This window comes from Capricornis sumatraensis, chromosome 4 (genome assembly GCF_032405125.1).
Source record: "Capricornis sumatraensis isolate serow.1 chromosome 4, serow.2, whole genome shotgun sequence".
NCBI lineage: Eukaryota > Metazoa > Chordata > Mammalia > Artiodactyla > Bovidae > Capricornis > Capricornis sumatraensis.
The window spans coordinates 147,248,537-147,261,308 of NC_091072.1; the positions used below are offsets into that span (position 1 = coordinate 147,248,537).

The 12,772-nt window shown below is 40.1% G+C and overlaps 1 pseudogene; it reads right to left on the reverse strand.

Moving 5' to 3' along the window:
- The window catches only part of LOC138078781 (transmembrane emp24 domain-containing protein 7-like), a 14,823-nt pseudogene continuing 2,051 nt past the window's right edge, over nucleotides 1-12,772 (reverse strand).

Sequence of the window (12,772 nt, forward strand, 5' to 3'; positions counted from 1 at the left end):
TTAAGATTCAACGCAAGTTGTCCTGGTTCTTTTATCTGAGAAAAAGCTTTTCAAAAGAAACACCTGCGCTATGCTAACCACTAGAAGAATGAGGGCTTCTCTCACTAACCAGTAGGCCACTCTTGTATTTAGATCCTCAGCGTGGCTTCGGCCTAGAGCTTCTCTAAGTTGGAAGTGAGTCTGATAGTCAATGACAGATTTCAGAGCTTCCTGAATTGAAACATAGACAGATTGCATCTGGGTAAGAGTCCTGACTCGGTTCTCACCAGGAAGCAAAGGTGGATCTTCTCCAACTTGAAAATCAAAATATACAGTTTCATGTGTGAAAGTAGAAAATTCTTTGCTGAAGCAAAATTTGTATGTCCTGTTTTTGGAGGCTGTGAAGGTATAGTTATCATACTGTTTCTTCATCTCCTTGTACAAACCATTACCATCAGGATCTTCTAATCAACAATCTACATCACCGTGACCACCAGTGATTACCTGGAACTGGAGGGTGCCCTTGGTGCCCTGCGTGATGTCCTCGTGGAAACACTGCTTGGCATTGTCAGGCAGCTCAAAGGTGCTCTCGGGGGCGCTGCTGGAGCCTGGCACCAGGAATAGCAGCAGCAGGAGCAGCCTACAGTACCAACGGCCCATGGCGGCCACCCAGCACTTCCCGGGGCATCTCGAGGGGGTGGCCTCAATGGAGCTGCAGAGACGCAGGGCTGGGTCTGCACTGACTCACTACACACTCCAGGCCTCAGCTGGGGTGGCACCACAAAGACGCACCACCAAGATGCTCCAAGCCTTGGGGAGATTCAAGATGCGGAGTGAGTTGCTGGATATGGTGAAAGCAGGATATGGTGAGCGAGCAGGGCCCAGATGCCAGAACAACCTGGGGAGCAGAAGTATAGCCAGCAGAGAACAGGTGGGAAAAAAGCTATTTTTATTTCTTGATCTGACTTATTACATTAGCATAATGCCCTCAAGGTCCCACCATGTTGTCTCAAATGGCAAGATTTCCTTTTCTATGGCTGCATAATATTCCACTCTGTGTGTATGTGCACACACATATATTTATGTACATGTATATATTGTCCTTAACATTCTTCCAGTGATGTACACGCAAGTTGTTTCCCTGTCTTGCCTATTATGAACTATGCTGCAATGAACATGGTGTTACAAATACCTCTCCAAAATAATAATTTCATTTCCTTTAAATATATATCCAGAAGTGAGATTGCTGAATCACATGGTAATTCTGCTTTTATTTTTTGAGGAAACTCCAAACCATTTTCCATAGTGCTGCAATAGTTTACTTTTTCACCAAAAGTGCTTAAAGGGTCCCTTGTCTCCAAATTCTCACCAACACTTACCTCCTGATTTTTTGATGACAGGTATTCTGACAATGTGAGATGATATCTTACTGTGCGTTAATGCATATTTCCCTGATGATTAGTGATGTTGAGCATCCTTTTGTGTATCTCTTGGCTATTTGTATGTCTTTTTCTGGTGGAGGAAAAATGTCTATTCAGATCTTTTAATCAGGTTATTTATTATTTTGCCATGCAATAATATTAGCTCCTCACATATTTTGGATAATAACCTGCTGTCAGATATATGGTCTGAAAATATATTCCTCCCTTCCACAGGCTGCCTTTTCATTTTCATTTAAAAGCAGAAGCTTTTCAGCTGGAGGTAGTCCCACTTGATTTTTGCTTTTGGTGTCATTTCCAGAAAATCATTGCCTAAACCAATGTTATGGGGTTTTCCTCTATGTTTTCTTTTAGGGTTTTATAGATTCAGATCTTACATTTCAGTCTTTAATATTAACACATTTCAAGTCGATATGCTTGTGTTGAGTAAGATAGGGATCCAATTTTATTCTTTTGCGCAAGGTTATCCAGTTTTCCCAATACCTTCTGTTGAAAAGACTATCCTCTCCCCATTGACTATTCTTAGCCTCCTGACTGTAGCGTAATCTATTTCTCTTTTTAGAGATGTTAGTACTTGCTTTTATATTTAGATGTTTTGATGTTGGATGTATATATATAGTGATGATTGATTATCCTTGATAAATTGAACCCTTTACTCTAACATAATAGCCATCTTTGTCTCTTTTTTATAGCTTTTGAATTAAGGTCTATTTTGTCTGATATAAGTATAGGACCTTGGCTCTCTTTTGGTTTCTATTTTCGTGGAATATCACTGTCCATCTATTTAATCAGCCTATATGTATCCTTAAAAGTGAACTGACTCTCTTGTAGCAACATATAGCTGGGCTTTGTTTTTTTATTCATTCAGCCACTCTATTTTGATTGGAGAATTGAACCCATTTACATTTAAAATAATTACTGATAGGTAAGGACTGAACTGAACTGAGGAACTACTAATCCCATCCTATTGGTTTCTTGCCCCCAAATTTTAGTTCCTTGCTTCTTCCTTGCTTCCTTACTTCCTTCCTTTGTGAATTGATAATTTTGGAGGATGGTGTGCTTTGATGTGCTTCTCTCTACCTTCTCTCTACCTTTTCGGAGAAGGCAATGGCACCCCACTCCAGTACTCTTGCCTGGAAAATCCCATGGATGGAGGAGCCTCATAGGCTGTAGTCCATGGGGTCGCTAAGAGTCGGACGCGACCGAGCGACTTCACTTTCACTTTTCACTTTCATGCATTGGAGAAGGAAATGGCAACCCACTCCAGTGTTCTTGCCTGGAGAATCCCAGGGATGGGGAAGCCTGGTAGGCTGCCGTCTATGGGGTCACAGAGTCAGACACGACTGAAGCGACTTAGCAGTCTCTACCTTTTGCGTGTCTGAAGTAGGTTTTTACTTTTTGGTTTTCAAGAAGCTTACAAAAGACACTTTACAGAGAGAACTGACAGTCAATTTTATTCTGATAGCAACTTAATTTCGATCTTCCGCAAAATTTACCCTTTTGCTCACCCTCCTAAATATTATGCTTTTGCTCTAGCAACAGAACTTCTTTTTATATTGTGTGAAAGTGAAGTCGTGTCCAACTCTTTGTGACCCCGTGGACTGTAGCCCACCGTCCTCCGTCCATGGGATTCTCCAAGCAAGAATACTGGAGTGGATTGCCATTTCCTTCTCCAGGGGAATCTTCCCGACCCAGGGATCGAACCTTAGTCTCCCGCATTGCAGGCAAACGCTTTAACCTCTGAGCCACCAGGGAGCCTCCTTTTATATTGTGTGTCCACTAACAAACAACACTTTGAAAGGTTATTATACACAAGAAGCCATTGGCTGTGATTATATGTAAGTATTCACATAATCTTCACAGCAATCCTGCAAGATAGAGCTTTTAACATCTCTATTCTACAAAGAAGAAAACCAAGTTCAAGACTCATCCAAGGTCACCCAGCTAGCAAATGCGGTATTGTGAAGCCAGGCAGTCTGACTCCACAGTCTATGATCTGAACCATGACTCCTTCCCTAGAAATCCTGGGTAGATGGTGTGGGAAATAGAAGGTAATCTTGGAGATGGTAGCAAAGCTATTGGGTCCTACCAAAGTCCTCTGGCGCCATCTGCTGTTGATTCGGGGTTGGCACTAGCAAACGGTCTGGATTCCTTCTAATGGTTTTTTCTTCCTCTTATTGGATCATAAACATGTGATATTTTCTTCTTATGTTTGGATCATTTATTCAAATAAAGAGACTGAGATTAACTGGTTCTAATTTAACCTATGGTTCCTTGAACTGGTTGATTAAATTGGGAAGGATTAAAAGGCAGAAGATGATGATTCCAAAATGAGTTTTCCTCTGTGAGTTTTGGAGCTGGTCTGACTTGTGCTTACCTTAACCTGGTCCAAAGAACTTGAAATTACTTTGGCTTTGAGAACCATCAGCATGTAAGAGGACTTCAAATATATAACAGTGGTGCAGTCATAGTTTTCTTCTGCACAGTGGGGGTTCCCAGATGTCGTTCGTGGCATCAGCACATAAATATTTTGAACCGATGAAGCCTGTGGAGTCAAGTTTAGAGGAAAAGTGATCTGAGCTCTGTCCTCTTGAATTTTTTCAAAATTATTTGAAGATGCTATCAAGTTAGATACACATTTATTCAACTTGAGACAAATAATTTCTTTCTTTGTGACATTTGTGATTAAGTTGCCCAGCAGGAATGAGGTGTGAGTGTTCCCAGACTGCTAGGAAACTTTTACTGGAATATTAATAGAATTTGTTGCTGTTGTTCTTTAGTCACTAAGTTGTGTCCGACTCTTTTGCAGCCCCATGGACTGTAGCCCACCAGGCTCCTTTGTCCGTGGGATTCTGTAGGCCAGAATACTGGAGTGGGTCACCGCTTCCTCCTCCAGGGGATCTCCCAACCCAGGGCGCTTCCTCCTCCAGGGGATCTCCCGACCCAGGGATCGAACACATCTTCTGCACTGGTAGGTGGACTCTTTCCCACCGAGCCACCTGGGAAGCCCAAAATAGAACTTAAAGGAGAACAAAAGACACAACTTTAGGTGACAGCCTTTTCTCACGACAAGGGCCCCACTGCATTAAAGTGTGGGATAAATGTGTGATTTATTAGAAATCCTAGGACACTCTGTTTAAGTATTTTTTCCTGAAATTATGGGCAAGGATTTTCCCCCTGATTGGACTATTTCTTTTCTTTTCTTTGAAACACAAGACTCCCTGTAATGGCCAATGTGACCAAACGTTAATAATTTTCATCTATTGTTTGAACAACTGGGAGTTGGTTTCCCTATATGAGTGCCTGGGAACATTGAAAGACAGTGAGCAGAAAACTGCAATTTCAGGACTGCAAGGGAACTCCAGCCTTTGGACTCTAAAGCAGTATCTGCAGTGGTGATATATTTCTGGAGAAAAGAAATGGGTAAATTGAAAAAAGAAACTGAATCACAGATATAGAAAATTAAGATATGGGTATTGGATTAAGAGATAAAACTATACTGTATGAAATAGATAAGCAGCAAGGATATTTTGTACAACACAGGGAAATATAGCTATTATTTTGTGATAACTTTTAATAGAGTATAATCCGCAAAAAAATTGACTCACTCTGTTGTACAATATACCTGAAGCTAATAAAACATTATAATCAACTACCACTTCAATTTAAATTTTTTTCTAGTGGCATCACTAGCTCAATGGACATGAGTCTGAGCAAATTCCAGGAGACAGTGAAGGACAGGGAGACCTGGCATGCTGCAGTCCATGGAGTCACAAAGAGTTGGACACAATTTAATAACTGAACAGCAACGATTTAAAAAAATAAGAAATGATAAATTGAACAAAACCCATTTGTATATTCTCCACTAAAGGAAAATTTGATTGAGATTCATTTGCCTGTCTCTAGAATATTTTTAAATTTAAAGGCCAAGAAATGCCTCAATTGCTATGGATGATATAAGAAAGCCCATTAAGCATTCTACATATATCCTGGAAGAAATCTCAAAGGCTACTGTGGTAGATCATTGTAACACAGTCCTCAAAGAAAACACACTTCCTGAGGATTCACATGTGATAGTAACTGCGATTACTATCTTAAATCTGTATTTATATTTCACCCTTTGTAAAAAATTTAGAATACAAACTTGAAACTTAATTGTCTTAAATATTATGTTTTCATAGCTAAAATGTCATTCTTCTGATTAGTTTGGATTTTTTTTATCTAGCAATGGGTGAATAATATTATTTTTTCTGGAGTTTCTTCTCTGGCAATTATAAAAGACATGTTTTGATTTATAATAGATGTTAATTTTACTCATATTTTTTCCAAACTTTCTGACTATATATTTGGGGACAAAATATGTCATGCTTACTCAAGCACTATTTTTTTCTGAATAGCATCTATTAAACTATTGTGGAGTAAATAAAGCAGCTCAGGTATAATGAAAGTTACTCATGAGTTTGGCTCATAATAAAAATGAGTTATATTGAAAACCAGAAAAGAACTCACACTTCCTGTGTCTACGTCTCTGTAATGTGTCACCGCTTCTCATCAAGAGACAAAGTCTATTTCTTCACACCTTTGAATCGACATTTCACGTATAATTTTGTAAAATAAATGATTTGCATTGACCAGTAAAGAGTGACAGAAGTCAGACTGTGTGAGCCCCAGAAACTTGGTCATAAAAGGTCTTGTAATTCCTATTGGTTCCCTTTTGACACCCTGAACAATCATGGGCCCTGCGTGAACCATCAGATGACTGTGGGCAGCCCCATGAAGGGACCCAAGTAAGTACAGCAGAACTGTCTGGGCTGCCAACCCCCAGATCGTGAGAAATAATCAAGCGCAGAGCACCTGATTTTAGAGGGGTGGGGTGGGTTGGGAGGTGGGAGGGAGGAGACATATGTTAAAAAGAAAAAAAGAAGAAGAAATCAAGCATTGTTGTTGTTTCAAGCCACTAAGTTTTGGGGTGTTTTTTGTTTTGTTTTGTTTTGTTTTGCAGCGAAAGAAAATTAATACATCTTCCAACAAAATCTTTTCCAGAGTTTGTTGTGGTCCACACAGTCAAAGGCTTTGGCATAGTCAATAAAGCAGAAGTAGATATTTTTCTGGAACTCTCTTGCTTTTTCAGTGATCCAACAGATGTTGGCAATTTGATCTCTGGTTCCTCTGCCTTTTCTAAATCCAGCTTGAACATCTGGAAGTTCATGGTTCATGTACTGTTGAAGCCTGGCTTGGAGAACTTTGAGCATTACTTTACTAGCATGCGAGATGAGTGCAATTGTGCAGTAGTTTGAGCATTCTTTGGCATTGCCTTTCTTTAGGACTGGAGTCCGACACGACTGAGCTACTGAACTGAACTGACCTGACCTGAACAAAATCTAAATATCCAACCAAACTTTAAGTACACCGGCTCTTTGAGAAGTTTCCTAGTTGAAAGGGCTTCCCTGATAGCTCAGCTGGTAAAAAAATATCCACCTGTAATGCAGGAGACCCCAGTTCAATTCCTGGGTCAAGAACATGCCCTGGAGAAGGGATAGAATACCCACTCCAGTATTCTTGGGCTTCACTTGTGGCTCAGCTGGTAAAGAATCCGCCTGCAATACTAGAAGACATAGATTCGATCCCTGGGTTGGGAAGATCCCCTGGAAAAGGGAAAGGCTACCCACTCCAGTATTCTGGCCTAGAGAATCACAGTCGGACATGACTAAGCGACTTTCACTTTCACTCACTTTCTAGTTGGAAAATGAAAGTACGGTCTACGTTGCTACACTCCAGTTTGCCCAAATATATTAAATATATTAGTATCTCCTATGAACTAATAGTTCATAAGACTAACTCATTTTTTAAATCTTAAGTTCCCCAACCAGGGATAGAACCCAGACCAGACCCTGGTAGTGAAAGCGTCAAGTTCTAACCACTGGACTGCCAGGGAATTCCCATAGAACTAAATCTTAAAATGATGAGATTTTCTACTTGGAAAAGAATTTTTCAAATGAAACATTGAAATGCTTTGAATTTTAAATCCTTTGATTAGAAGTAAATACTACATTGACAAGAAGAAAAAACTAGATACGTATGGACACGTGTATATAAACTAACAAATTCTTAATAAATTCTTTATAAATATCCTTTAAAGGGCATTTGGATAAAAACAAAGAAATGTTACTTTGGTTTTATGAGCTCAGGGTTCCCACACTGTTCCCAAAAAAAGTGCAAAAGAAATATAAATGGACAATAAGCTAATGGGCAATCAGCCATAAACGGCTGAAGAGAAAATAAAACTGAATACAGAAGATTTCAGGTCTAAATTCCCTTCAAATGTATTGTTGCAAATTGAAAGATATTTTAAAATCTTCTTGTCCTAAGATCTTAAAATCAAAAAATAGAAGTTACAATAGCAAAAATAAATGAGAATTAAATTTTAATCCAAATTCACTCAAATTGAAGTAAATTGGTATATGAACTTTGGACATACAAGATTTCTGTATATTTTTGTTCTGATTTTTCCCACATTGTAAAATAAAAATGCAAATATGGCATTAACCCTTATGTAAGACTTTGAATTTTTCTCTCTAAAAGCCTAGATTAAATAAAACATCCTAAATTACTTATACTTGCTTTAGAGATTAAGTTATTACCTTTGTCATTATTAAGAGCATATAAAAGTATGTAGGTGGGCACATGGATGTTTAAATAAGTTTATTCTATTAATATTTAAATTTAATTATTCAAATAATGTCTTTTTTTTAATGATTTTCTTAATTTAGTCATTAGTATAAATTCCATAGACTACTAACTTAGCCCATTTGCACAGCCTGAGTAAAACTTTAAGATGCTGCATTTGGGGTCACAAAGAGTTGGACACCATTTAACTACTGAACAACAAGGGTTAATACCAAGTTAGAGAACACGTTGGAATCCAGCAACACTAAGTATGGGGGTAATACAGATCAGTGGGAATTCTTTTTTTTTTTTTTACTTTATTTTACTTTACAATACTGTATTGGTTTTGCCATACATTGACATGAATCCACCATGGGTGTACATGCGATCCCAAACATGAACCCCCCCCCACCTCCCTCCCCACAACATCCCTCTGGGTCATCCCCGTGCACCAGCCCCAAGCATGCTGTATCCTGCATTGGACATAGACTGGTGATTCGATTTTTACTAGTACAGCCACTATGGAAAACAGTGTGGAGATTCCTTAAAAAATTGCCAATAGAACTGCCATATGACCCAGCAATCCCACTGCTGGGCATACACACCGAGGAAACCAGAATTGAAAGAGACACATGTATCCCAATGTTCATCGCAGCACTGTTTATAATAGCCAGGACATGGAAGCAACCTAGATGTCCATCAGCAGATGAATGGATAAGAAAGCTGTGGTACATATACACAATGGAGTATTACTCAGCTGTTAAAAAGAATGCATTTGAATCAGTTCTGTTGAGATGGATGAAACTGGAGCCGATTATACAGAGTGAAGTAAGCCAGAAAGAAAAACACCAATACAGTATACTAACACATATATATGGAATTTAGAAAGATAGCAATGAGACCCTGTATGCGGGAATTCTTACAAACTGCCGGTGGTAATGGAAGTTGGCACACTCAATTTTGAAACAATTAAGCATTATCTTATAGATTAAACATTCATAATTCTACTCTTTGGGATATTCTCAAAAATCTCTTGCCCATGTGCACCAGGAGGCAGCAACAAGAATATTTTATAGCAATAATTAATTCATTATAGCCCAAAGTGGAAGCAACCAAAATATTAATCAACAGAAGGATGAACAAAGAACTTGAGTAATATTTGTGAACTTCAGCTTTGCACCAAAATAAGAATGGTTGCAAAATACTGTGTTAAATGAAGACAAGCTAATCTCAGAAACTACAATAGAATATCATTTTTAGAAAACTCTAAAATAAACACATTACTGTTTAGAGAAGCATAAATGTGTGATAAAATATTTTGTGAAAAGTAGGATAATGGGTACTTCGGAGGAAAAGGCAGGGAGATAAAACAGAGGGAAGCACAGAGTTTCAATGTCATTGATAGCATTCTTGTGAAGTTAAAAGGAATTTCTTGATTGTGTTCATAAATTATATGTTAAATTGAATGAAGTCTTTGTAGCAAGAGTTACATAACTGATCATTTCAAACAATGAATAAGGAAGGCTCAGTCACAATTTAGTAACTGATGGGATGTGGGAGTGAGGGAGAGTTGGGAAGGAAGGTTTCCAATCTGGGAAACTAGAGGGAAGGATGGTTTTAGTTATTACCTAATTGCATTAGTCAGGAAAAGCTAGATGCTGAAAGAAACACATTAGATCGACTAGGAGGAAGATTTGGGTCCCAACTCCATTTACTCCCAGCTTCCATTCACTCCTCAGTTTACCAGGCAAGATCACTGCCGGCATTGCAGGTCCCTTGAAAATCTGGGTGTTCTCCTTTGCCTAGTATATGAGTACTCTGATATAAGGCCACAGGTCTCTTCAGAGAGGATTTGGAGAGTATTTATTCAATGTATTTGTGGTAGCATTGCAGGATTCCTTTCAAAAGAAAGTAGCTTTCCTTTCAATCAATAACTAAGACCTTGAACCTGGTCACGGGATCATGCTTTTCCATCTCAGCAACTGACGTCAGCCAGTTGCAATTCTCTCTTGGACTATCCACCACTCACTCCATGGAACGCTACGGTCTGTTAGTTATTGCCCTAGTTTCCTATGGGTCAGGGTCACCCGATTTCCACTCCAACCTTGCCATCTATTACAGTGATTATGGCTGCCTTGCTCTTACGATTAAGTGTCTCCAAACAGCCTCTGCTATTCCTACCATCATGCCAACTGACGCTAGGATGCACAATTTTCAATTAATCTTATATATGGCTCAGTATAGCTTTTAAGATTAATTAAAAATTGTGCTTCCTGGCGTCAGTTGGGTTGGTAGGATCCTGTAAGAGCTTTTTAATTGAGCCATGAGCCCCAGGACAATTTTCATTATTCATTTAATTTACTTATTCATTTATTCTTCTTTTGCAATTTCTAAGTTTTACACATTAGGTTTCCTAGATCTGTCAAGCCAATCCCTTGTCTTTCCCCTCATTATTATGTCTGCTTTTTTACAACTTTCTACAGTTTCTGCTTGCTTCTCAGACCATCAGTTTGGTTCTCAGTAGGATCGTCCTCTTTTTCTCTATTTTATTTTCACTTAGAAAATCGTGTTATTAATCTTACGGTTACCAGGGGCAAAGGGGGAGGATAAATGGGGAGATTGGGATAGACATGTACACACTACCATATACAAAATAGTTAAGTAATAAGCACCTACTGTATTTGGGCTCCCCTGGAGGCTCAGTGGTTAATGATCTGCCTGCCAGTGTAGGAAACATGTGGGCCCACCCTAGGTCAGGAAGATCCCCAGGAGGAGGAAATGGCAACCCACTCCAGTATTCTTGCCTGGAGAATCCCATGGACAGAGGAGCCTGGCGGGATACAGTCCATGGGGTTGCAAAAGAGTCAGACACGACTGAGCAACTGAACAACAACTGTATAGCACAGGGAACTCTACTCGATAATCTGTAACGACCTATGTGGGAAAAGAAAAGAGTGGATATATGTATATGTATAAATGATTCCCTTTGCTGTACAGCAGAAACTAACGCAACATTGCAAATCAACCATACCTCAATAAATTTTTTTAAAAAATAATGTTTATTAGTCCGAAGAAGTCCTTTGGGCTCTATTGACATTTTCTTGAGAATCCTGTGTGTGGTTTGTGAAGCTCTCTTCTGACTGTCTTATCAATCAGCCATGGACGAGCTCTGTTCCAATACTCTCCCCCTTCCTCCTAGCCCATATAAATGAAAGCAGGGCCAACAAGCATGCAACACCCGCAGTCGCCAGGGAGCAGCTCATCATCTGTCAGCATCCTCCGCAACACCCCTGATGGTCAAGGCAAGCCCTGCTCCATCAGACTCAGCATGGATCCTGAAGGAGCTTGGCTTCTTGAGATAGGGGCCAGGCTGGGGGTGGGGGTATTCATGGCTGAGAAAAGATTATTTTGTTTGGCTGATTGATCAGGGGATCGGTTCCACTTTTGTCCCGTTTAGCATGAGAAATAATTGCACATGCTTATTTAATGAAATGAAAGAGCCAGTTGTTGTTCAGTTGCTCAGTCATGTCTGATTCTTTTGCAACCCCATGGACTTTAGCCCGCCAGGCTTCTCTGTCCATGGGATTTCCCAGGCAAGAATACTGGAGTGGGTCACCACTTCCGTCTCCAGGGGATCTTCCTGGACCAGGGATTGAACCCACATCTCCTGCATTGGCAGGTGATTCTTTACCACTGAGCCAGCAGGAAAGCCTAAAAGAGCCAGTAGGGAGGAAGAAATTAGATGAATTTTTTAGGCAAACATATCCAGTCTTGGGGCTTTAAACACCATCTATATAAATAAGACTCTGAAATTTGTATACCAAGCCCTGACTTTTCCCGAGACTTACATACACAATTCATCTATCGATTCTTGATGGCTATACTTGGAGAGATCTCTGCCTCCATCACATGTGTTCCGTATAGAACTTGGTATTTTCCTTCCCAAATCTGCTCCACCCAGTTTCCCCTTTCTCTACTGAGGGCAACACCATTCCTGCAGTTGTTGAGGCCAAAAGCCAAGGAGTCAGCCTTCACTTCCTGCCCTCACCCTCTATATCCAGTCCAGCAGCAAGTTCTAACAGCTGTACCTGGATTTTGTACCTACAAAATCCATCCTGTTTCCTCCATCTCTCTGCCACCCATCCCTATCCTCACACCATCTCCAGCCTAGACCCTGCAACCAGAGCTGTCTGTTTTATTTACTATTTTTGGTTGTGTTGGGTCTTCACTGTGGCACGGGGTTTCTCTAGTTGTGGTGAGCAGGAGCTACCTTCTAACTGTGGTGCTCGGGCTTCTCATTGTAGTGGCTTCTCTTATTGGGGAGCATGGGCTCCAGGGCATGCGGCCTTCAGGAGTTGCTGCATGTGGACTCAGTAGTTGCAGCTCCTGGGCTCTAGAGCACCGGCTCAATATATGTGGCGCAGGGACTTAGTTGCTCTGCAGCATGTGGCTTCTTCTCAGATTAGGGATCAAACCTGTGTCCCCTGCATTGGCAAGCGGATCCTTTACCACTGAGCCACCATGGACACTCCCAGACTTTAAAACTAAATCATACCATATCACTTTTCTGCTTAAAACTCTCTAGTGTTTTCTTGTGGAATTTAGAATAAGCTTGAAATTCTCCACCATAATTAAAAAGAGCCCAGCTATCACTGCTCCTGACCACCTCCGTCCTGTCTGCTACTCCT